The sequence below is a fragment of the Melitaea cinxia genome, chromosome 8 (genome assembly GCF_905220565.1).
Source record: "Melitaea cinxia chromosome 8, ilMelCinx1.1, whole genome shotgun sequence".
Lineage (NCBI taxonomy): Eukaryota > Metazoa > Arthropoda > Insecta > Lepidoptera > Nymphalidae > Melitaea > Melitaea cinxia.
The window spans coordinates 17,260,567-17,285,710 of NC_059401.1; the positions used below are offsets into that span (position 1 = coordinate 17,260,567).

Sequence of the window (25,144 nt, forward strand, 5' to 3'; positions counted from 1 at the left end):
TTCAGCAATATGACCACCTTGTTTTACTATATATAATTGTAACTGCTTGTATTTTTATTTAGTTCTTTATTTTTAACCGATATCCAAAAAAGGAAGAGGTTCTCAATTCGATTGTATTTTTTTTAATCTAAGAAAAAGAAGAAAGAAAAGGTCTAAGAAAAACATTAATACCATATCAAATGTCAAATAAACGAATCAAATAACGCCATCTTTGCCATCATAGACGTTACGAGAAACGTAACAAGGTCATTCGTTCAATAGATTTTACTCATATGACAGATCATTGACAGACTCCTGATAACAGGAACTCATTATGCAACATATAATTATATTCTATTCGCTTTAAGGAAATAGTGACTCATCGCTATTACTCAGTTTAACGGCTTACTTCAAGTGATCAATTTTTACATGGCATTATTTTTTTATTGAGGTTCCGACACAGCAGGATAAATGTTGCTCAAAATATGTAGTGTCCCGACTAGGGGAGTACCTCAATCTTACAGAAAACTACAGCTAAATACACATGGGTCATTTATAAACGTTTCAAAATGTATATCTGAGAAAATAAAATATAACATCTACAATTCTTTAGTACAATCGCATTTATTGTATTTAATAGAAATATGGGGTAACACTGGCAAAAAAAAACTACAAGAACTTCAAAGAAAACAAAATAAAAGAATAAAAATACTTTTTCGATATCCATTTTTGACACCAACAACTACACTTTATAAAGAAACAAATGTTATGAACCTACGACAACTTTATGTGTATAATTCTTGTATTTTTGTAAAAAAAAAAAATATTAAAAATCTATTCATATCATTCTAATTTGATATTTATAAAACAAAGCAGTAAACGTAGCACCCGTAGACCAAGTTTACTAGTTGTCCCAAAAATAAGAACCAAATATGCAAAAAAAAAATTACTTTCGATGGAGCGCAGTCAACTTTATAACAAATTACCATCCCATATAAAAAATGTAAGCTCAGTTAATGGATTTAAGTCTCAACTATCAAAATATATTTTAGAGAATACCCACTTTTATAGTGATTAAAATATATAAAACGCCTTAATTATACTCTATTCCGTTAACTAAGTACCTACTTATACGGCGGATGTTTGTATCATTACATTTATTATGTTGTTCTCATGTAAGTGAATTTTAATTTTAAGAATAAATTCTTGAAACCTAAATAACCCTGTTCTCAAGTGATATTGTATTATTTTGGTAAGTAAGGTAGTCAGGGCTCTCGAAAGATTGTTAAGGGTAGGATCGGTAAAGCGCTTACTATGTTCTTGATCATACATGCTTTAGTATCCGTTTATCGTTAGGTAGCGTATCTTAGTACTAAAGAATTGACAGCGATGGGTCACTATTTCTTTAACGCGAATAGATCACAATTAAACTTAAGCCGCGTATGTCAAGCGCCGTTATTTGGTTTGGTGATATTTCACGGTTTTTATTGGCAACCATTTCCAGACACAAAAACTTTCAGGTGGGAAGTACGCATGTCTGCTATCTTAGTACCAAAAAATTGACAGCGATGAATCATTATTTCTTTAACGCGAATAGATCATAGTTCAACTTAAGCCGTGTCTGTCAAGCGCCACTAATTGGTTCGGTGATATTTTACGGCTTTTATTGGCAACCATTTCGACACACAGAAAATTTCACTTCAATAAAACCTCGTTTAAATATCGGAAGAATTTTATTGTGGCTGTTAAATTTTATTTCTCGTATCGAGTAGTCTTTAATGGAGATCAAAATTTTTTTAATGGTATAATTACGTTGAAAAGTTTGTTCATCTTGAGCCGAATGTAGAGTTATTACAATCTGTTTGTTAGGAATCTAGTTGTGTATCTCGGTTTTATCTTCTTAATCTAAATACAAATTTCTTCCTATAAATATTATCGTTGATCGCAGTCATCTTTTCTTAATATAAGCAGTTTAATGCGTTTTTTTTTTTGGAAACAGTTGCCTCATTATTTTTCACTGCCTTCTTTTTTGAAGTCAATCGCCTCAATTCGCCTGTATTTTTATGTATGTTACGTCATAAATTTTTACTGGGTAGATCGTTTTCGATGGTCGTTTTTTATCAAAAGGTGGTGCTTGTCAAAAGGTCTCATTTAAATTTGACTGAGATTTCACGAATTTTTTTTGAGTCATGTGTATTAGTTTTATTTATTTGACAATTGTTTTGTCTATCTACGTTTTATCCCTGGTCAATGTGATTGCAGTCGGTTTTTTTCGTTTGCAAGCAAAGACAATTATTTTATAAATAATACATATATAAATAAATATTTGTATATATAAGACAACTTTTTCGGATTTTATCGCGGTTTATTAAGTTTTTTAGATGCCCGATGATTCCGATACTTTACAGCAACCATGGTCACTAAAAAAGTTAATAAGCCGCGATAATATCCGAAAAAGTTGTTTTAATATAATGAGTGAAATTCAGTGAAAACCTATATTATATGCATATTAATTGATTGATTCAGTATGTTCAACATCCCACTACTTGGCATTGGCCTCTTTCTCAACGTAGTGTACATAAATATATCCATAGTTATATCTATAATATAAAAATGAGTCGCTGAATGTGTTGCTAAGCGCAAAACTCGAGAACAGTTGGACCGATTTCGCTAATTCTTTTTTTTAAATATTCCTTGAAGTACGAGGATGGTTCTTACGGAGAGAAAAATTCAAAATAAAAATTAAAATTTCCTGAAAAAGTCTAAAAACAACACTTTTCTATACTCCCATACAAAAGATTTGTGATAATACTTAAAAGTCAATTTGAACTTTAATACCATACGATAAAGTTTGTGTTAGGCGATACGAAGTTCGCCGGGCAGCTAGTTATATTCTATAAAAAAATCTCACTTATCTTCAAATGGGTAATAAAATAATATCAATATTATTTTTTATTCTTACATGCATTTTAACACGTATTCAAATTCACTTAAAACTCTGCAAACGTTAACAATACTTAATTCTACTGAATTTTACAAATCACAAGATACCATATTTCCGTTTCTCTCAAACATAACTTCCAAATTTAATATCACGAGACTCCAATAAACCCATGCTACATACATATAACCATGTCACTTGAACATAGTAAAATGTTTCATGAAAATATTTCATGCATTTGCAGTAGCAATATCCACATTATATAGAAGCCTTATTTTAGAGCGGTACTTCAATACGTTATTATATTTAAGCAAGGAGATTCACCTTAGCGGGCCGTATTTACCTTTTTTTATGATGTCTGATCCTTAAGTGAAGATATCTCACTGAAAGCTACTTTACGAGTGGAAAATCGTAAAGGACTCGTTCATGAGCCATTTTAAGTAAAACACAGCGCTACACAAGCGATTTAAGCGATATATATAATTAGTTTGTGTAAATGTAAGCGCTTTAAGCTTCATTATTTGATCGTATCGATTGATTTAATATTTAATGTAGGTATTTGTAGAACTAATCTCAAGTTTGTTATTATTAAATAAATTTAGAGTTGTTATTTTAGGATTTGGAAATTTAATCGTTAATACGATTATCTGATTGAAACACATGTAAGCCTAAATGGAATATTTATTCATATATTTATGTTGGGTCTATAAATTAAAAAATAAATAAATGTTTAATGTATTAAATTCGGTCAATATATTTCAACACTAGCATTGCCCCGCGTTAATTTGAGAAAAAAATCGACCATAATATTCCTCGGTAAATGTGCTATCCAAAGAAAAAATATAGGATTTTTTCGAAATTCGAACCCGTAGTTCTAAAGATTACCGTATTGAAACAAACAAACACTCCCGATTTATTTTATTAGTATAGACAACAGAGGTCACAATAAACATAATTACAAGCTAAAAAGTTTACTATTATTCGTGTTTCATTAACCGTTTCCAGTTTTATAAAAAACGCATCAATACTCGAGATGAACGGCCAGAGCACCTGTATAAACGGAGCCGGCCAAGACTTTATTAAAAATTTCATTTTCCCCTCAATATGTACATTATTACTCATTATTAAAACTAAGTTTACTTTATAAGTTTCGTGTTAAAATATAACAATTCTACACATTTTTTTTTGTTTTATGAAACTAGGTCGGCAAACAAGCGTACAGCTCACACGATTATGTGGTGACTATGAGCAACACAAACGAGTTCACGCTATTTTTGGCGCAAACTTGTGGAGGCCTATGTCCAGCAGTGCATTGCGATAGACTGAAGTGGTAGGTTATAGACGCCTGTAATACCAGAAGTATTGCAAGCGTGTTGCCGATCCTAACTTGACCCTCCTCGGGAGCTCTGGTCTACTCACTACAATTAACAAAAAAAAAAAACCGACTTCAAACAGGAAACTAAAAAGTGAAAAATAAATTTACTTAGTACAAAGTAATTCGTATTTTGATTTAGTTAATCAGAAATGATTAAATAAATATTTTATAATTTTGAAGTCGGTGCCAAGTAAAACAATAACTACTCTAGTATCTACTCGTAAGTTGTACTCAGTTTTCTTTCATAATTTGTTTCATTGACTATTATTGACTATATTGAGGTTGAATACTGTTATTATTCTGTTATTGTTTTGAGATATCTAATAATATTTTTTGTACTTGTTTGTTGTGTGTATGTTGTTTGTATTTGTTATTGTAGCCAGGTTGTATTTGTATTGTATTTACTTGGCACCAACTTCAAAATTATAAAATATTTTTTTAATCATTTCTGATTAACTAAATCAAAATACGAATTACTTTGTACTAAGTAAATTTATTTTTCACTTTTTAGTTTCCTGTTTGAAGTCGGTTTTTTTTTTTGTTAAAAATTATTTTATTTTACAATTTTTAGTGATGGGTAGACCTATCAAGGATGCTTTTTCTCTTGTGCCGGGGGACCGGAAACATACACAATACACAAGCACAAACACCCAGACAATGACAAACATCTTTTTTTTTTTTTTTTTTTTTTTTTTTTATAGTGAGAATGGGGGCAAACGAGCATACGAAGCCATCTGATGTTAAACAGCTACCGTCGCCCATGGACATCTGCAACATAAGAGGAGTTGCAGGTGCGTTGCCGGCCTTTAGGAAAAAGATGCCTATACACTCGACGCTTGAAAACCCCCAAATTATAGCGCTCAGGGAAAACCTCAGGAGGAAGGTCATTCCACAGTTTGCAGGTGCGCGGAAAGAATGCGCGTGAAGCTCGCACATTGGCCGCAAACCATGCATCCAAATGGTGTGGATGGAACTTAGTCCTTCGGCGAAGGGTACGATGGTAAAATCGTGACGGCGGTACCATATCAAATAGTTCGTCAGAACACTCACCGTTGTACAGACGATAAAAAACACACAGAGAGCCAACGTCTCTCCTTATGCTTAGAGGTTCTAAATCGTCCGTGAGTTTGGGATCGTCGACAATGCGAATTGCCCGGCGTTGGATGGAGTCAAATGGGTGAAGTTGGTATTGAGGGGCACCTGCCCAAAGGTGCGAGCAATACTCCACATGGGGACGGACCTGAGCTTTATAGAGCAGTAATCGATGTCCCGATGTGAAGTACCGGCCCGCCTTGTTCAGAACCCCGAGCTTTTTTGCAGCCAATTTAGCTTTGCTCTCCAAATGACCCCGGAATTGGACCTCGTTCGTAATGTCAACCCCAAGGATCCCAATACTTTTAGTGATATTTAGGGATGTGTTCTGAAAACTAGGCGCTACAGAAAAGGGGGTCTTCTTAGCGGTGAACGCGCAAACTTGTGTCTTCGAGGGGTTAAATTGGACGAGGTTGCGTCTACCCCATTCGGAGACTTGCTCCAAGGAAGTCTCGATTTCAGACACAAGTTGTAATCTCCTCTCTTCCACTTCCGCCCGAGGGATATTAGCTCGGCCAGTGTAGAAAGTATCACACGTACTGTCATCTGCATAGCAACGAGTATTGCTGGTTTGCAACATATCGTTAATATGCAGAATAAACAGCGTGGGTGAGAGCACTGAGCCTTGAGGAACTCCAGCGTTAATGGGCATGGTTTCCGAGCATGTTCCGTCAACAACGACCTTGATGCTACGCCCATTAAGAAAACTGGTTATCCAATTGCATAATCCCTCGGGGAGACCGTATGATGGTTGCTTCGCTAAAAGAGCTTTATGCCAGACCCGATCAAAGGCCTTCGCGATATCCAGGCTGACTGCTATAGCTTCCCCCTTGCTCTCAATGGCGGTTGCCCAGCGGTGTGTTAGGTACACTAGAAGGTCACCAGCGCTGCGACCATGACGAAATCCGTATTGTCGATCGCTTATTAGCTGGCAATCTTCCAGGTAACCAAGGAGCTGATTGTTTATAACCCGTTCCATCACCTTAGACAGCAACGAGGTAATCGCAATTGGCCGGTAGTTGGAGGGATCTGTACGGTCACCCTTTTTGGGGATAGGGTGCACAATTGCTACTTTCCACGAAGACGGTACTATACCAGTGGAGTAAGAAAGTGAGAATAAACGCGTTAGAACCGAAGTCAATTCAGGAGCACACGTCTTAAGTACGAGGGCCGGAATACCATCAGGACCACTGGACTTCTTGACGTCGAGGGAATGCAGAACACGACGAACGGCACTTTGCTTAAAGCGTACATCACGCATCGTGTGCTCGCACCTAGAAATGCTCGGTGGTGCCATCCCCCCATCGTCAAGAGTTGAGTTCGACGCGAAAAGAGTGCAGAGAAGTTTCGCTTTCTCTCTTGCGGAATGTGCCAGGGTGCCTTCAGGTTCGCGCAATGATGGGAGTGAAGACTGACAAAAGTTGCCTTCGACAGCTTTGGCAAGAGACCAAAAGGCACGGGTTCCAGTTGGAAAGCCCAATAGTCTCTCGCCAATTCTGCGAATGTGTTTAAGCTTTGCCCTAGCGATTTGCCTCCTGCAAGATCTGGAGGCAGCGTTGAATCTCCTCTTTAGATTATGAACCTGCGAATTGCCCGCATCTGTTGCTGTAGCCCAAGTCCGAAAGCTCTCCAGCTTGGAGCGACAAGCCCTTTTGCAAGAGGCATCAAACCAGGGCCGCGACCTCCCACCGACACGAACAACTCTGCTGGGAATGTAACATTCCATTCCCTGCAAAATGGTATCCGTGACGGCTTCTGCGCTGATCGATGGATCCCCTGAAGAGAAACAAAGCCGCCCCCATGGGTAGGATGCGTAAAATTCGCGTAAACCATCCCAATCTGCTGACTTGTAGTGCCATACTCGGCGACTTCCAGGTGGTCGGGAGTGGCCGGTACGCACAACAGGTACCTCGGAGTGCACCAGGCAATGGTCGGATGAACCCAACGGCGCGCCAACGGTTAATCGATAACCCTCGGGGTGGGTGGTCAGCAAAAGATCCAGCAGGGAAGGAGCATGATCTTCTCTATCAGGAATTCTGGTAATCTATATTGCCAATTCAAATATCTGTCGTGCGCGGAGATTGAACCCACTAACGCCAGCGCAACAGCCGGTGCTGTGACCGCTGCGCTAACGCGTCGACATACTATGAGTAAAGTTTGCTATCAGGTGTACGTAATAACAACCGGGACTGACAGCCTAGCGTGTTCTCCGAGGCTAGGTTGGGAGAACCAGAAGGATTAACAACTAGACCGAAAATAAATATTTGTATAAACATAAATATCCACTCCGAGCGGGAATAGAACCCGTGACCGTCGGTGTTTAGGCGCCGCCGACACGGCACATGCACCATTATATCAAAGCGGTCGTCAAACAGCAAAAGGTAACTGCTGTAAATTGTTGAGAAATTCCCTCGAGTGTTTATGGGCTCCATTATCAAACCTGGTCCTGCGACACAGATGATCACACAGCAGGTAATTACTATAAATCGTTGAAAAGTTCCCTCGACTATCTTTCGTCTCCATCATCAGACTGTAATGGCACTTGTTACTCATATAGGTGCAAAGTTCTCATCAATAGAAACGAATTAAGTTCAAACAGCAGGTAATTGCTATAAGTCGTTGAAGAGTTCCCTCGACTATCTTTCGTCTCCATCATCAGACTGAAATGGCACTTATAACTCATACATATGCAAAATTCTCATCAATAGAAACGAATTAAGTTCAAACAGCAGGTAATTGCTATAAATCGTTAAAGAGTTCCCTCGACTATCTTTTGTCTCCATCATCAGACTGTAATGGCACTTATAACTCATACAGGTGCAAAGTTCTCATCAATAGAAACGAATTAAGTTCAAAAACCAGGTAATTGCTATAAATTGTTGAGGAGTTCCCTCTACTATCTTTCTTCTCCATCATCAGATCGACTCCAGACCTTTATTAAAAAGTAGTGCTTTATAGTACTTAATGAAAACATGATTAAATTTACTAGTCACCCTTACGATTTTTGAAAGTTTCCCTCGATTTCTCTGGGATCCCATCATCAGATCCTGGTTTCCTTATCATGGTACCAAACTATGGATATCTCCTTTCGAACAAAAAAAGAATTATCAAAATCGGTTCATAAACGAAGAAGTTATCCCCGAACATACATAAAAAAAATATATATATATATATACGGTCGAATTGAGTAACCTCCTCCTTTTTTTGAAGTCGGTTAAAAATACAACACTACTTGAAATCATTATTATTTGGCTCTGATCTTCTGCAAGTTTGAGGTTCTTCCCTGTCAGACTGCTCCAGATTTTGACTTAGTTCAGACAATTAAGGTACTATTTAAGAGCGTGATGCCTGTGTAAAATCACACTAAAAGGCTATTTTTAAGCGACTTCAAAAAAAGGAGGAGGTTACTCAATTCGACCATATATATATTTATGTATGTTCGGGGATAACTTCGTCGTTTATGAACCGATTTTCATAATTATTTTTTTGTTGGAAAGGAGATATCCCCGGTGTGGTACCATGATAAGGAAACCAGGATCTGATGAAGGGATCCCAGAGAAATCGAGGGCAACTCCCGAAAATCTGATAACTTTTTACTGGGTGTACCGATTTTTATGATTTTTAATTTAATCGAAAGCCGATGTTTATCATGTGGTCACATTTAAATTTCATCGAGATCTAATTACAGCATTTGGAGTCTACTTTTTACCTACGTTGTATTACTTGTCGATATAACTGAAGTCGGTTTTTTTTGTTTGCCTGCAAATACAATTATGACTGAAAAGACTCGAGTAGATTTGAGAACTGTTGTAAATAATGTAAACAACTATAAGCATGGTGATTTATATTTTAATGTAAGCTTCGATTATCCTTTGTGTAAAAATATAATTTTAAATATATATAATAATAATAATAATTTTAATAATTTTTTTTAAAAAATTGTATGTATTTTTGTATCTACATATATTAATAAAACGGAATATTGCTAAGCGCCATAACTCGAGAATGGCTCGACCAATTCGTCTAATTTATTTTTTGTACAAAGAAAGGTTTTAATATTAAAAAAAAAAAGATAAATATTTTTTTAATATTGACTTTTGACAGAACGAAGTCCGTCCGGGCAGCTAGTATAAAATGAAAGTGATGTATGTATTATTTTAACGAGCCATTCCCCAAACGAGTGTCTACGACTACTCACTGAGAAGTCTCAACCACAGAGAATTATATAAGATTTACAAATAATAAAACTTTTTTATTTATTTTTATATTATAAATATACCAAGTGAACGAATGAAATGCGACAATTCTCTGAAAATGACATTAGGCAGCATTTTCTAAAATTCGAGACGTTAGAATATAGTATATTTCACTATAGTACAACGACCAACTCTGCTATTATATTGCGTTAAAATATATAGAAGTTGGTTAATAAGATGCATTATTAAATACAAAAGTGTTTTTGAGATCTATAATAAAATTCTTATAACTGTAGTATACCTATTTTATATATGTTAATCATTATGTGAGGTGGTCTATAAATATATATGTATATATAACAGGACATTACATAGCTTGTTAAGACGCTCATTGCCAATCACGCGACGTCAAGTGATCGCGGTGACATTCAATTTGGCCAATCCAAAAAATTTGCATGAAGATTTTTACGCGGGCCATAGCGTTATTGCAAATATGTGTCTTATGGACCTTCAGAGTAAAGATTGACCTATCATAAACATTTCCAAAAACAATATTTGATGTACATTGCAGTAAATTATTGAAAAAAGTTTACAAGGCCACTAGCTGAAGACCAAAATTTTTGATCTGGCAATGAACGTGTTAAGTATCTAAACACAAGTTCTATCTAGTTGTATATAACACTCACTTATACTATTGGTACATCATTTATAATGTGATTTTTCAGCTTTATATTGTTAACATATTTTTCATTCAATATTAATTTTTTTATAAAAAAAAAAACAATGTGCGATATCAACGTGTAATAGCGACGTGCAAGGTCGTCAAATTATCGCATTACGGCGCTCCGTACTTTTAGCGCTAATGTCTGTTTGACAGCGCTGTACCATTACGATAGAACATCACACGACACTTGTGCGCGGTTTCAGTGTGGGACACTAGTATGCTCTATATCTAGTCTAGACATTGAAAATCTTGTTATTTAGACATAGTACGCTTCAGCCTGTAATCCCACTACTGGGCATAGGCCTCTTTCCCCATGTAGGCGAAGGATCAGAACTTAATCCACCATGGTGCTCCAATGCGGGTTCGCCGGGACCGACGGCTTAACGTGCTCTCCGAGGCACGGTGAGGAGACCCACGAGGACTGCACAAACCCCAAGACCACGGCAAACACCTGTATGGCCAATAAAAAAAATATGGCAAATACAAAAAAAAAAAAAACGCGGAACCCAATTCGAAATAAATAATACTTTCAATTTATATAAAAAAGATTTTTCGAAATAAACAAAGATATCATACAAATTCATGCCCCAAGTTGCGTGCCATTAATAGATATTTACTGAGGCGATGCGGCCCCGGGGGCTTGTAAATCGAGTTAGCCGTTTAAGGAACTATTAGTATCCGAAAGCGAACTATCGACAATAACTATAAAATACAACTTTATTATAGGCTGTAAAGGTCGATCTTCCAGGTTTATTTTCTATGTACGAATTTTACGATATTTTTTTCCTCTACGTCTAGTGATTTGGGTTGTTTTGGAGTCGAGTGAATCAATTCAATATAATGTTAAAAAAATAGGTAAAAAAACTTTTTAAGTTAAACGGTTTTATGTTAAACATACATTGCAATGTTTAAGATAAATGTACTAAAAACCAAAAAATAATAAAATAGATACAGTCGTGGGAATTATAAACATATGCATAGACTAGACTAAAATAAAACCGTGGGGCACGTCAATTGTCTACAATCGTTGATTAAAATGTTTGTTTTGTAATGTTACACTATAATTAGGCAGTTGTTCAACCGACAACGATGGACGTATGATAAGTAGGGCTAGAATGTGGAAACAAGCTAGCAAGCTCGATTATAAGCGAGTTTTAGGGTTTCATAGTGGTGAGCGAGTAGTACTTTTATCATATGTTTTGTCGATTAAAGACAAACTACGAGCAGTGAAACGATTCCTCGCCAGCCAGCAGTGTGAATGTCCAACGATAAACTAGTTGAAACATCTCTTTTATTTACATGGAGTGTATAACTATTGGAATTTCCATGAGCAAGAAAATAGTAAGTAATTTCCTCACCGTCTGCGGGCCAACTGCCTATTTTAACGACGAATTAAACGATTCTTCTATCGCACATTAAGTCGATAATTTGTAGACAATTGACGTGCCCCACGGTTTTATTTTAGTCTAGTCTATGCATATGTTTATAATTCCCACGACTGTATCTATTTTATTATTTTTTGGTTTTTAGTACATTTATCTTAAACATTGCAATGTATGTTTAACATAAAACCGTTTAACTTAAAAAGTTTTTTTACCTATTTTTATTTTCTAGTTTTTAGTTTTTATTTCGCATTCTGTTTAATTCATTTAGTGCTTCATTATGCAAGGCCCATCTTAAATATTGAGGTTGTATAGTGCACTGTATTCTTCTTGTCAAGCCCTTTTATTTGATACCCATATTGGTGGGATTGATAAAAAATTGTTATCAGACATTTGGTAGCGGTGGCCAGCTTAGATTTTAATTTTGCATAGTAAATTGTATTCTACTTGTTGAGACCTTTCATTTGATACCCATGTTGATGGGATTGATAAAACCTAAGTTATCCGCCATTTTGTAGAGGCCGCCATCTTGGATTTTAATTTTATATAGTACATTGATTATACTGGTTGAGCACTTTCATTTGATACCCATATTGATGGGATCGATAAAACCTACGTTATCCGCCTTTTTGTAGCGGCCGCCATCTTGTATTTCAATTTTTTATAGTATATTGTATTCTGCTTGTTGAGCCCTTTCATTTGATACCCATATTGATGGGATTGATAAAACCTACGTTATCCGCCATTTTGTAGCGGCCGCCATCTTGGATTTCAATTTTTTATAGTATATTGTATTCTGCTTGTTGAGCCCTTTCATTTGATACCCATATTGATGGGATTAATAAAACATGAATTATCCGCCATTTTGTAGCGGCGGCCATCTTGAATTTATAATGATAATGAATAAACATAATTTTATTGTCACCAAAATCCAAAGTGTATACAAAATTTCAGATTAATCGGTTGACAGGAAGAGGGTGAAATTTGAATTACTAAATTTGACCCAAGAATAAATAATAAATAAAAAATAAAAAAAACAAACGGGGTGAGCTAAATAAAACCGTTTAAAAACGTATAATTTTTTATATTAAATTGGTTTAATTTATGATATCAGAAAAATTAAAAAAAAAGATAATCTCCACATATCTTCGATGGTATTAAAATAAATATATATTTAAGCCGAGTCTTAAGTGGGATTTGAGTCAAAATTGAGGATGAAGGAACACACACAACACAAACAAATGCCTAGACTACAAAGAAAAATACCAAGGCAAAAAAGTGCATTATTCATATTCGCGATTGCTATCAGCTAGTTGTTATACCACAAGTTGTCAGTCAGTCAGTTAGTTCAGCCTATTGCAGTCCACTGCTGGACATAGGCCTCCCCAAGTTACCGGCAGACATCACGGTTTTCCGCAATATTCATCCAGCCTACACCGGCGTACCGGCTACACCTTACGTAGATCGTTGGTCCAGCGGGCCGGAGATACACAAGCTGTAATCATAGTGAATGGAATATTTGATGGAAACAAAATACTATAATTCGTACAATTTTAAACGTAAACGAGTTTACAATTATTATTTTTTTTTTTTTTTAATTTATTACACGAAAATTTAAAGGGAGTCGATGTCCAAAAACACACACGTCACCTCACTACTCGAAGCAATCCTGCTAAATATTTAACGAATGTTAAGAGAATGTTCTGGTGTTTTTGATTAAAAAGTAATTTATTTTCTTTCAGTTATAAACGTACATTATTTACTTTTTGCCTTTAGAGAGAAATTTTCATACGTTGAATTTAATTTCATTAGAGATGAAATTTTAAATTTCTAATACCTGTTCAAGCCAGACACAAACCTGGCTAAGCCTGAATTTTTTTACATAATTATATTTTAGTTATTAAAAAAGTAGACAAAATAAACGTGATTTTTTGTACCAATTTTATAGTCCTTCAATTACGAGAATATATTTACTTTTAAGACTAACGCTTGAGAATCTTACCGGTTCTTTTCCACAGTTTGTACATTCCGAATCGGTGGAAGGTTTTATTTGGTGTAGACCAAAATAAGGTTAAGAGCTTTATTCTCCAAAAGACAATGTCACTTACATGAGAACAACACACTAACTACAATAAAATTAAAACATAGATATCGGCGTCTTTTAAATCCCAGTGCTCAATTAACGAATAGTTTAAATGGTTTCTTCTAACGATAAAGTGTTATTGAGAATATATTGCAAAAGCCGAGATTTAAATTCGTTAACTGAGTTTACATCTTTTATTAGACGGTAGAAGGTAATTTGTTGTAAAGCTGTGCTCCTTCGAATGTGATATCCCTTTTGGCAAATTTCGTCCTAGTCTTAGGCAGAACCAATAAGCTGGGTCGTCGATTGCTGCGCTTCGTGATACGTTTTATAAAGGACAAATTTGAACGAATAGATTTACTGATATTTTTTTTTATTAAAATACAGGAATTATATATATAAAGTTGTCGTAGGTTCATGATTTTAGTTTCTTTATAAATTTTAGTTGTAGAATGTTTAGTTGTATTTTTATTATTTTGTTTTGTTTTCTTTGAAGCTCTTGTAATTTTGTTTTGGAGGAATTACCCCATACTTTAATCAAATATAACAAATGCGACTTAACCAATGAGTTGTATATAGAATGGCGTAATGTTTGAGGAATGCATTAAGAGATATTTTTTAGGCGTATGATCAAAGAGGACATTTTTTTTAAATATGATCTATATGGTTATTAAAACTTAACTGGTTATCCAATCTTAAGCCAAGGTACTTTTCACAGGTTTTTTTCTTCAATTGGAGTATTATGAACTGTTAGAATTATTTAGCGTACCGTTGTTGTGTGATAAAACTGAGCAAATGAGCTATTTTAAGAAATTATAACTAATGTGTAGTTACACAGATTAATTTGTATCTCATTACAGCCTATACAGTCCACTGCTGGACATAGGCCTCCACAAGTTTACGCCACAAATAACGTGAACTCATGTGTTTTGCCCATAGTCACCACGCTGGGCAGGCGGGTTGGTGACCGCAGTACTGGCTTTGTCGCACCGAAGACGCTGCTGCCCGTCTTCGGCCTGTGTATTTCAAAGCCAGCAGTTGGATGGTTATCCCGCCATCGGTCGGCTTCTTAAGTTCCAAGGTGGTTGTGGAACCTTGTTATCCCTTAGTCGCCTCTTACGACACCCACGGGAAGAGAGGGGGTGGCTAAATTCTTTAGTGCCGTAGCCACACAGCACATTAATTTGTATACATAATTAATATTTCAAAACAACGAAATCACTAATCCCGTAGTCGCATCCAGTGAACAAGTTTTCTCTTCATGTGTTGTATTTTTCAAATGTATTTTAAAACTGAGGTAGGGCACAGCAGGAAATTTTCTGCTCAAAATATGGAGCAGCCCCACTGGGGAAGTACCTCGACCTTACAGAAGATCACAGCTAAATAATACTGTTTTCAAACAGTGTTGTATTACTATTGGTGAGTAAGGTGACCAGAGCTCTTGGGGGAATTGGTATAAGGTGACCAGAAATCTTGGGGGAATTGGAGGTAGAATCGGCAACGCGCTTGCGATGCTTTTGGTGTTGCAGACGTCTATAAGCGCTAATCGCTTACCATCAGGTGATACGTACACTTGTTGTCCGACCTAGTTATGTAACTTTTATGTAAGTAGAAAAAAAGTTTATGAAATAAAAAGTTATCACAGAGACGTATAAATAAATTACTATAGCACAGACAAGTATAAAAACTAGCTCGATTCACCAAAGCTGTGTCAATGTAAGCTGCGCTTAAACGAGGCGCTTTGCGACTATTGGCCCAATCCACGAAAATGTGAATTTCAAGTGAAAATCCACAGGACCGACGTATATCTAGCAGTGAAACTGTAAAAACAGTTTACAGGAAAGTGATTTCAATTTTCTGAAGCTGGTGTAACTTTAGAAATGTTCCGATTTTTTAAATTGATTGAATATTACCAGAATATTACAGAGATGAACAGTCTAATCACTTCTTGTTGTAATTATGCTATATTCTGATATTTTTCAATTTAACTATCCTTTTTGTAAGAGTAACTTTTATGCATTTATTTTTGTATTACTTTTTGGAGTAAGAATAGAGTAGTAGAAGTATGAAAAAATATGAGTAGTAAAATCTACTGAACGAGTGACCTCGTTACGTTTCTCGTAACGCCATCTACCGCGTAAAGTCAAAGGCTCTTCGATACAAGTAGATGGCGTTATTTGATTCGTTTATTTACCACTTGATAGGGTATTAATCTTTTTTCTTAGACCAGTAAGCCTTTTTTGTGGCTAGACAGTCGATCTGAGGGAGTAAACTCCAGTCGTGCGTCGGAGCTGACACACAAACTTTTTTTCTCGTGGCTTAAGTGATGAAATTTTGTGAGAAAACATATTTGAAGGATTTAGCTAAGTCCTGTAGTTTAACATTATGATGGATTAAGACCCAACTCGTCACTTTGAAAGGACACTCATAATGAAAATATTTTCAGAGTGTTAGAGTCGTCATTCAAAATACCCGACGGTGACAGTTTCAGAGGTCATAACGTTTCAATGGAATTTAATGGTTAAACTACCATTGTTTGTGTCACGATAATCGCAATAATCGTAAATAATAGTGGAAGGGGAATTGTCTAGAAGTTTGAATGTTTCAAGTTCAGTTTTAATAGACTAAATTTTTTAGTTTTACAACAAAATTAGGCTTAAAACTACATGCGTACTCAAAATTCATTATTGAGAGGTTACATATAATGGGGTTATATGTTGAAACTTTTTTTACTTAAAACTTTTTGGTTGAAAAGCCTAATGTACTCGTGCATTCGTTATTTCTTGTTTTTTTGGTTTTTAATTTAAATTTGCAACAATGTTTGGAAGTGATCAATTTCTCATTTTTAATTACGCACAGTATACCGTAATAGATAATGCGTATAGTCCCTATTTCACAATCCACTAGTTACGAAGTCGAATTGTGACATTGTGTGACAAGGGGTGGGGAGGGGTGCAAAATTTTGTGACATTACATATTACAAAATGAAAGCTAATGTTAGTTAAATGGAATAAAAATAACCTCGATACTAAAATCGCAAAATAAGTGACCACAAATTGGGGGAGGGGATTATATATGTGAACTTCTGTGACAAGGATGGTTTATGGATGGTTCCAATAATCTATAATTATCAGTTTTTGTAGACTTTAACGATACCACATAAATATTTTATTTATTTATTATTATTAACTACTTCAATGAATCTAAATAAATAAACCCGTTATCAAATATTTAAAATCGAATCGTGACCAAATACGCAAGAACGCAAACACTTCAAAGATAACACTAATACTTTTGATAAAAGGTTATCCCTATATATCTGTAATATTGGTTTTATGTCTATGTACGTAAGGTTCAGGTTTATCGTTTTGGCAGACAATTTATTCCAGGATCAGGGATAGTCAGAGGGTTCTTTGACATCTCCGACCTTCGTTTCTCGATTGGTCTGCTGTTAATGGAAGCCAGGTGTTTAACAACGATGAATCTTGTCTACTTTCATCGTATAAATTACGTTTGAAAGATTCGTCTTCGATTTGGTCGATGACCTTCAACTGAGGTGCCTTAATTACATTCTCGAGTGGACGGATCTATACTCATATTATAAAGCTGAAGAGTTTATTTGTTTGTTTGAATGCGCTAATCTCAGGAACTACTGGTCCGATTAAAAAAATATATTTTAGTGTTAGATAGCCCATTTATTGAAAAAGGCTATCGTTGTCTGCGTAATATAACTCTGCGTTTTCCTGAAGAGCGTCCTAGGCGACACAATGTCTGTCTGACACTGTCTAAATCGTCTGCAATAGACGGACTAAGGCCAATGATGAATGATGATGAATGACTGAGATTAGCGCGTTTAAAGAAAAAACTTCATAACTCATAAATAAATATGTTTTTCACGCACCGCCGTAGGGTCCTGTGGTTTATGGTAAGTAAGTAGCCTTACTTCGCGATTCCACCTGTAACATTCACCTCTGGGCATAGTCCTCTTTCTGCGCGTAAAAGAAGGATCGGAGCTTAAGCCACCACGCTGCTCCACTGCGCTTTGGTGGATATAGTTAATTTATAAAATACATTTATGACTATTCGCCAAGACTCGGTTTGGAATCGAACCCAGTGCCCTTTAACGAAAAGAGCCACCCCAACTGAGATATCGAATAAAATAAATAAATAAAGGCTTCACACTCAATTGCCAAGATATTTTCTTGTGCCGAAGGTCCGGAAACATACACAAGACATAAGCAAAATACCCAGACCACATAAATATATAACCAATAAAAATGTTTCTCTTGAGCGGGAATTGAACCCATATCTCCAAGTGCAACAGCCAGTGCTATGACCGCTGGTATAGGTTTAGCAGAAAAACGCACTATTCTACTTAGAAAAAGTCTGTTAATATTTTTCTTTTACCAATAATAAGAACACATTGTCTGATATATTTTGTATCCATAGAAAGCTTTATTTTTTTTCTCACGAACAATATTTTCCCATTTGTATTTACTTGTATATTATGTAAAACGGTCTGAGCATCGCTACAATCCACGATATTTTGAAAGAAAATAGTGGTGAACATCTATACAAATAAATAAAATTGGAGTGTTTGTTTGTAATATTAAAATAACCGCTTTTTACTTAACGCATATGGATGTATACATGTACCAAATTAACATTTTTTTAAAAAATTGTCTGTCTGTCTATCTTTTTGTTCTGACTAATCTTTGAAACAGCTGCGCCGATTTTGATGAGACTTTCACTGGTAGATAGCTGATGTAATAAGGAGTATAGGCTCCTTTTATTTTACAAATTTATTTATTTTATAACTCTGCGAACTAAACAATAAATTTTTATTAAATTCTACGCAGACCGACCCGGGCAGCGCTAGTTTCAAATAATTCTTTATAGAAATAAAGATATGATTATTTCAATGATAATAATATCCAATAAACTGAAAACAATTGTTTACACTTTAAATGATTGTATTTTTGTATTTATTATTTTGATAAAAACAACAGTACATTTTAAATTTAACAATAAAAGTGTATAAAAAAAACATTACCGAGAAGATTTTTCCACAATTATTAAATAAATACATAGGTATTAAAGTACAAGACAAAAATTAGTTTCAATGTCAAAATTAATTCCGTCACGCTTTCAAGTAGACTTTGAGTCCTTATTCGAGAGAAAAAACTTCGAAAACACTCAGAAAATTTGTAGTCTATACCTCATTATTTCTTGTTTACGTTACCTTAAACTAAGATACTGGAAGCCCTTTACGGAATTCAACAAGGACCTTTAGCTCAGAGTGCGACAGTAATAAGGTACTTTAGAATTCCTGCTTACAAACGTCCCAGAAAAAAAAAGTAAAATTGCTCTCGTGAATTTCACGCGGTAAGCTCTTTATGCTAGAGTTGTGATAGGTGTGTGTGAGTGTGTGTGAGATCCACAAATCGTTATAAACCAATGTCCATTGCCTTTTTTATACATCCCTGTGTCGGTCTTCGGTTTGTTTGGAAACATATGGATACGTATCTTGTGTCGTTTATTTTTAAAACGTTACATTATTTTGTTTATGTATTTATTTTTCATTTAGAACTATAATAGACCAGTGCTATTTAAACTTTGAAAATAGTAAAAAGTTAAAAAAAAAATTATAGTAGGATGAAACCCATTGTAAAATAAAGAAAATACAATGAAAATGAAAGGAAAAATAAATTACGGGCGATCCAAGGTCGCGAAGTGGTAGGAAGGGCGTTTAAAGGTAAACAAAGGTTTATCTTGATTTTTGGCTAAACTATAAGTCCTATGGAAAATTTTCAGTAGCACAATAGCAAAGTTGTAGGTACTAAAAAGATCTACAGCTTTTAAACTTTACTAAAAAATTAAAAAAACCAAGTTTTTTGTTTTTATTTTTATCTTTTAATTGGGTGAAAACTTACTTTTTTATGTCCCAATCACACTATTATTTTTTTTATTTGAAAATATATATTTTTTACCTTATTTTGACCTCAATATCGAAAAAGTACCCCCATTTTCAATCTTAAATTCTTACGTGAAAATATCAGCTTTTTTAATAAAGTCTGCGCTTAAAAATGCGCTTTTTGTTCGTTAAATTCTTCACTTTCTGAAAAAATATTTAAAAAATGCGATTCTACAAGAAATATGATATGATATAAAATAGAGTTATATATTTAGTAATTATGTTTTAAGTTTTATATATTAAATAACGATAACAGCATGACCGAAACTGTAGTTTATTTACAAATACAAACCCGTAAGTCCCCATCCATCCTATCGTACGAGCGCGTGAAAAACACGACGTGATTTATGTGCCGACGCGGCTATCTCTAGATAAATTATTGTCTTCACATCGGTGCATACATGCGAAAAAGTGAGAAATGGACCACTATCCATCCGCCTCCGCTCTCTTAGATATAACGCTGTGCTCCGTCGCATATTTATGAGAAAACGAATTTTAACTTGTCCAAATCAAATACAATAAGCCTTTTAAGCAAATTTGCTGATTTGAACACGATTTTTCAATTTCAATTGTAGTTTTTTAGGTCAGTATATTTTTGTTTTTAATAGGGTTTTAATATTGGTCAAAAATCTATAATCTATAATCTATAATATATATATAAGCGAAAGGTCACTCACTCATCACGAAATCTCCAAAACTATAACACCTACAAACTTGAAATTTGGCAGGGAGGCTCCTTATAAGACGTAGACATTCGCTAAGAACGAATTTTACGAAACTCGACCCCTAAGGGGGTGAAACGGGGGTTGCAAGTTTGTATGAAAGTCCTATGTTTTTGAAGTACGAGACTTGAAATTTAAAATTTATGCTCTATAGATGGTGAGAAGGTGTCCAAATAATATATGCTTAGAAATTAACTCCATTTTGGGGTTAAAACGGGGGATGGTAGATTGACTCACTCATCACGAAATCTCCGGAACTATAACAGCTACAAATTTGAAATTTAGCAGGTAGGTCCCTTATAGAGCGTAAACATCCGCTAAGAACTGATTTTACGGAACTCAACCCCTAAGGGGGTAAAACGGGGGTTGGAAGTTTGTATGAAAGTCCTATGTTTTTGGAGTAAGAGACTTGGAATTTTAAAATGTACGCTCTTTAGATGGTGAGAAGGTGTTCAAATAATATATCTTTAGAAATCAACTCCTTTGTGGGGTTAAAACGGGGGATGGTAGGTTGACTCCCTCATCACGAAATCTCCAAAATTATAACAGCTATAGACTTGAAATTTGGCAGGTAGGTTTCTTATAGGGCGTAAACATCCGCTAAGAGCTGATTTTACGAAACTCGACCCTTAAGGGGATAAAACGGGGTTTGGAAGTTTGTATGAAAGTCCTATATTTTTGAAGTAAGAGACTTGAAATGTAAAATGTATGCTCTATAGATGGTGAGGAGGTGTCCAAATAATGCATCGTAATCTATATATATAAAAGAAAAAGGTCACTGACTCACTCATCACGAGAACTCAAAAACCGCTGGTTGGTCTATCCATCTAGGTTGGAAAAAGATAAAATGGCAGGGAGGTAGATTATAGTTAGCAGACGTCCGCTAAGAACGGTTTTTACGATTTTCCATCGCTAAGGGGGTTTAATTAGGGTTGATAGTTTGTATGAAACATATACAGCCTGAAAATAAAACCAAAAATGTGGTGTATAGAGAGAGAGGTTTTATAAAAATAACTATTAAATTATACTAAATTGTGGCTTTTAAAAAGTTACTCAGTTTGATAAGCATTTCAAGTGACTGAAATAAAAAAATAATTTGCGTTAAACATCTTAATAGTAATGCATATCTTCATAGCCCCGCGGACGTAGTCGCGGGCAACAATTAGTGTATTATAAAACAAAGTCCCCAAAAGTGTATGTGATCGATTCGCTCAAAATCTACTGAACGGATTTTCATGCGACCATTGGAGAGAGGGTTCCACCATTGGCAAGAGGAAGGTCTACGGAACGGCTAAGTCGATTTTGATGAGAGTTTCACTGACAGTTTGCCGGGAAAACTTTGTGACACACTAATTTCAACGCGGGCGAAGCCGCGGGCACAGCTAGTTATTAATAAAGGTATCAAAAGACGTCTTTCATTGTACCTAAATAACTTTCTGTTTAAAACCTTGCCGAAAATTTTAAACTTAAGATTATCTACAGTCTGAAGTCAGTACATCTCACTTTAGGAAGAGTACTAAGTTAATATGTCAACACAAACATATGATTAAAATTCAAACCTCACATATATATCATTGACTTTAATTTTGTTCAATATAAAGCTATATATTTGCTATATAAGCTGGATTTAAACTGCGAAAAAACAGTTAAGTATGAGAAAATTGTCAACAAGTTTCATGAACAAGAAATAATTTAATTATTTACAGATTAAATAATAAATTTTTTTTAATACTAGCATCACATCCCGGCTTCGCAAGGGTATTTAACAAAGTTTTCAAAAAAAAACAAATCAAAAAAATATAATATATGGTATGTCATGAATTTTTCAAATCCATTCAGTAGTTTCGGAGCTTATTCAATGCAAACATACAATCTTCATCTTTATAATATTAGTATAAATAATTCATATCTTATAATTTTTTTAAGTTATACTACTCTTAGCGTGGTAGGGAAAAATGATTGGAGTAAGCTTTCACGATGCGCGTACATAGCGTAACAATATAAAAATTATGTGGTGTCATGGGACACCAGGTAGGAACGAAGTTCCTTCGGATAGTATAGAAGCAACACAATTTGAAAAAAAAAAATTGAATATTTATATATTTTCTATTTTTTTTTTTATTATTTTTTGATTGGTTTTTAATTAAGTACATACAAGTATTTAGGAAATTTAGTATTTTAGAAAATAACAAATACCGTAAAATAAAATAAATCGAACAAAATAATAATAATAATAATTCAAACTATTAAGTGAAATAAAAAAACATATATGTCTTTATTTATTTTTGTCGATGGTATAAAATTACATCAATAATTTATATTTTAGTTTTACAAACGTCATATTATACAGTCGTGTGACTGATATTACGTCACTTCCGTTATATATTTTTCTTTCGGTTTTAGTATCACATTTTTTTCAGTTCGGTCGCCCAGCCAAATGTCAAGCCTGCCGTAAGGAACTTCGTTCCAAAACTTCGTTCCAAAAAACCGACACCCTGAAGCTAGCTAGTCAATGAAGTTGTAGTATTAGAAAGCATTTTTTTTTTATATACCCGTTTTGCTATTTCAAAAACGTCTGTTAAGATAAAAATTAATAAAACAGTTGGTATTGCTTTGAGTGAAAGCTCCGAATATCTAAGCCTGAATATGACCTTGTATCCCTTTCTCCCTTCGACCTTTAGGAGTTCCCTCGACGTCCTTGGACATAGTCTTGATATTTATTACTCAATAGTTTGAAACAAATATAATTCTATTCAGAATTCAATACAATTCTAAATATTTTACTGTTATAGAAGTCTCAAAGAGTAAACATAATGTGAAGCGATATATTTAATTCGCGTTGAGAAATCATTGTCGTTGACCTTAAGCAAAAAAAGGAATCAAATATCATATAAATATATTATTAGATACTAGCGACCCGCCCCAGCTTCGCACGGGTGCAATGCTGATACTAAATATACTACAGAATGTCTTTATTTATAGTGTGAAGCTAGCTTATAGCATGGTTATTAACATAATAACAACGTTCAGATATGCGTCGTTAGATTACACGTTGTTACAGAATGCGTTGAAGAAATAAAGGTTCACTGCTCGTTCCCCGTAAGTGATAGGGTGATAATATGTAGTCTATTTGTTGACCCGGCTTCTTAATAATATTCGTGCCAAATTTCAAGTAAATCCACGTAGTACTTTTTGAGTTTATCTCGGACATACATACAAACAGACAAACATTCTAAAAATTGTATTTTTGGCTTTGGTATTGATTGTAGATCACACCCCAAGTATTCTTTTAAAAAAATATTCAATGTACAGTTTTGACTTTCCTACCATTTTATTATATGTATAGATAACTCAACAAATCACTCGTCGGATCTCGATCAATATGACAAGCGCCAGTTTTCAAACAAGAAAGAATCGTCAAAATTAATACAGCCAGTACAAAAATTATGAGGTAAACTTAAACAAAAATTGAATCGAATTGACCTCAAAACTTCCTCCTTTTATAAAGTCGGTTTAAAAGTTACTTTTCGCTGGCACTTACTTTAGCCACCCCCTTGACCAATTTAATTGTAGGGAATTAGAACGGTTGTCTGAAGAGGCAGCCAGATAATCTCATAGGGAGGTCATGTCGCTTGTACAAGACAAGAAAAAATTGGAAGAAGTTACACTAACGAGAGTAAAGGTGTTCAATTAACATAAAAATTACTATATCAACTGTGTTATTATAGAAATTTCTTTTCAATTAGTAACATTAACCGCTTATTCAAGTCGATTGGTACTTGAGGTCGATACTTTCCAAATTATTTGATCGGCAAATTCAGTTAATACTTTTACTTCGGAGTTTGTGGACGTTTCTATCAGGTCATGCGGTTATCCGACATCCCTTTCACATCTGCAACAGTTTGACTGTTCCTGAAGTTTTTTTAATTACTTATGACAGTGAACGTAACGAAGTGGCTGTATTTGAAGATAAATTTCGATTCCATTAATATTTACCATAGTCATGAACTTGTAATTCTCTGGTTCTGGTCTGGTCTGGTAATCTCGTATGGCTTACTTCACTTGTGGATCATTGCTGATAAAGCTTATCTTGCGCATAAGTTTATGATAGGCTATATCAGTAGAGAGTAAAATAGCCCCAAGGGCCTGTTTCATTTTAACTAATTATTATATACACTACAGAAGAAAGAAAGTTAATCATCTTTCAGATAGCTTCTAAGCTGGTGACACAAGGAAAATAGATAGTGCCTCAATTCTTGCTATTTTTGTTACTTTTCTCCCATTTCTAATAGGGAACTTAAAGTAACTTTGTTTAAGCTTTTAAATTTTAACAAAACTGAAATGATCAGCTTGAAGTCATGCATAAAAATCATAAGAGCAAAATATCGCTTCATATAAATTCTATTAAAGGCGCTTGGTTCTCGAAATTTCAATACAAAAATTCAACTTTCGAGCAGGCGTAGGTTAAGAATTTCACGTAAAAATTAGCATCCAACGTGTTATTGGCATATTTTCGTTGTACTTGTTATGTTTGAAATAAAAATATAAACACCGATTAAATATATTGTGAGGCTCTGACCCTAGCACAACATTGATTATTTATTATTAGGCCTAGTGTTGCTTCCTTTTTTAGTTTCATAATATTTTACGTTCGTTTTAATTGAAATTTTCTTATA

General features: G+C 34.7%; 1 long non-coding RNA gene across 1 annotated transcript; it reads left to right on the forward strand.

Annotated features, from left to right (window-relative positions):
- The first annotated feature begins 15,164 nt into the window (after nt 1-15,164).
- Nucleotides 15,165-15,375, forward strand: LOC123655774. The gene is made up of 2 exons (XR_006743455.1): nt 15,165-15,200; nt 15,233-15,375. It is a non-coding gene; the product is annotated as an uncharacterized LOC123655774 (long non-coding RNA).
- The last annotated feature ends 9,769 nt before the right edge of the window (nt 15,376-25,144 follow it).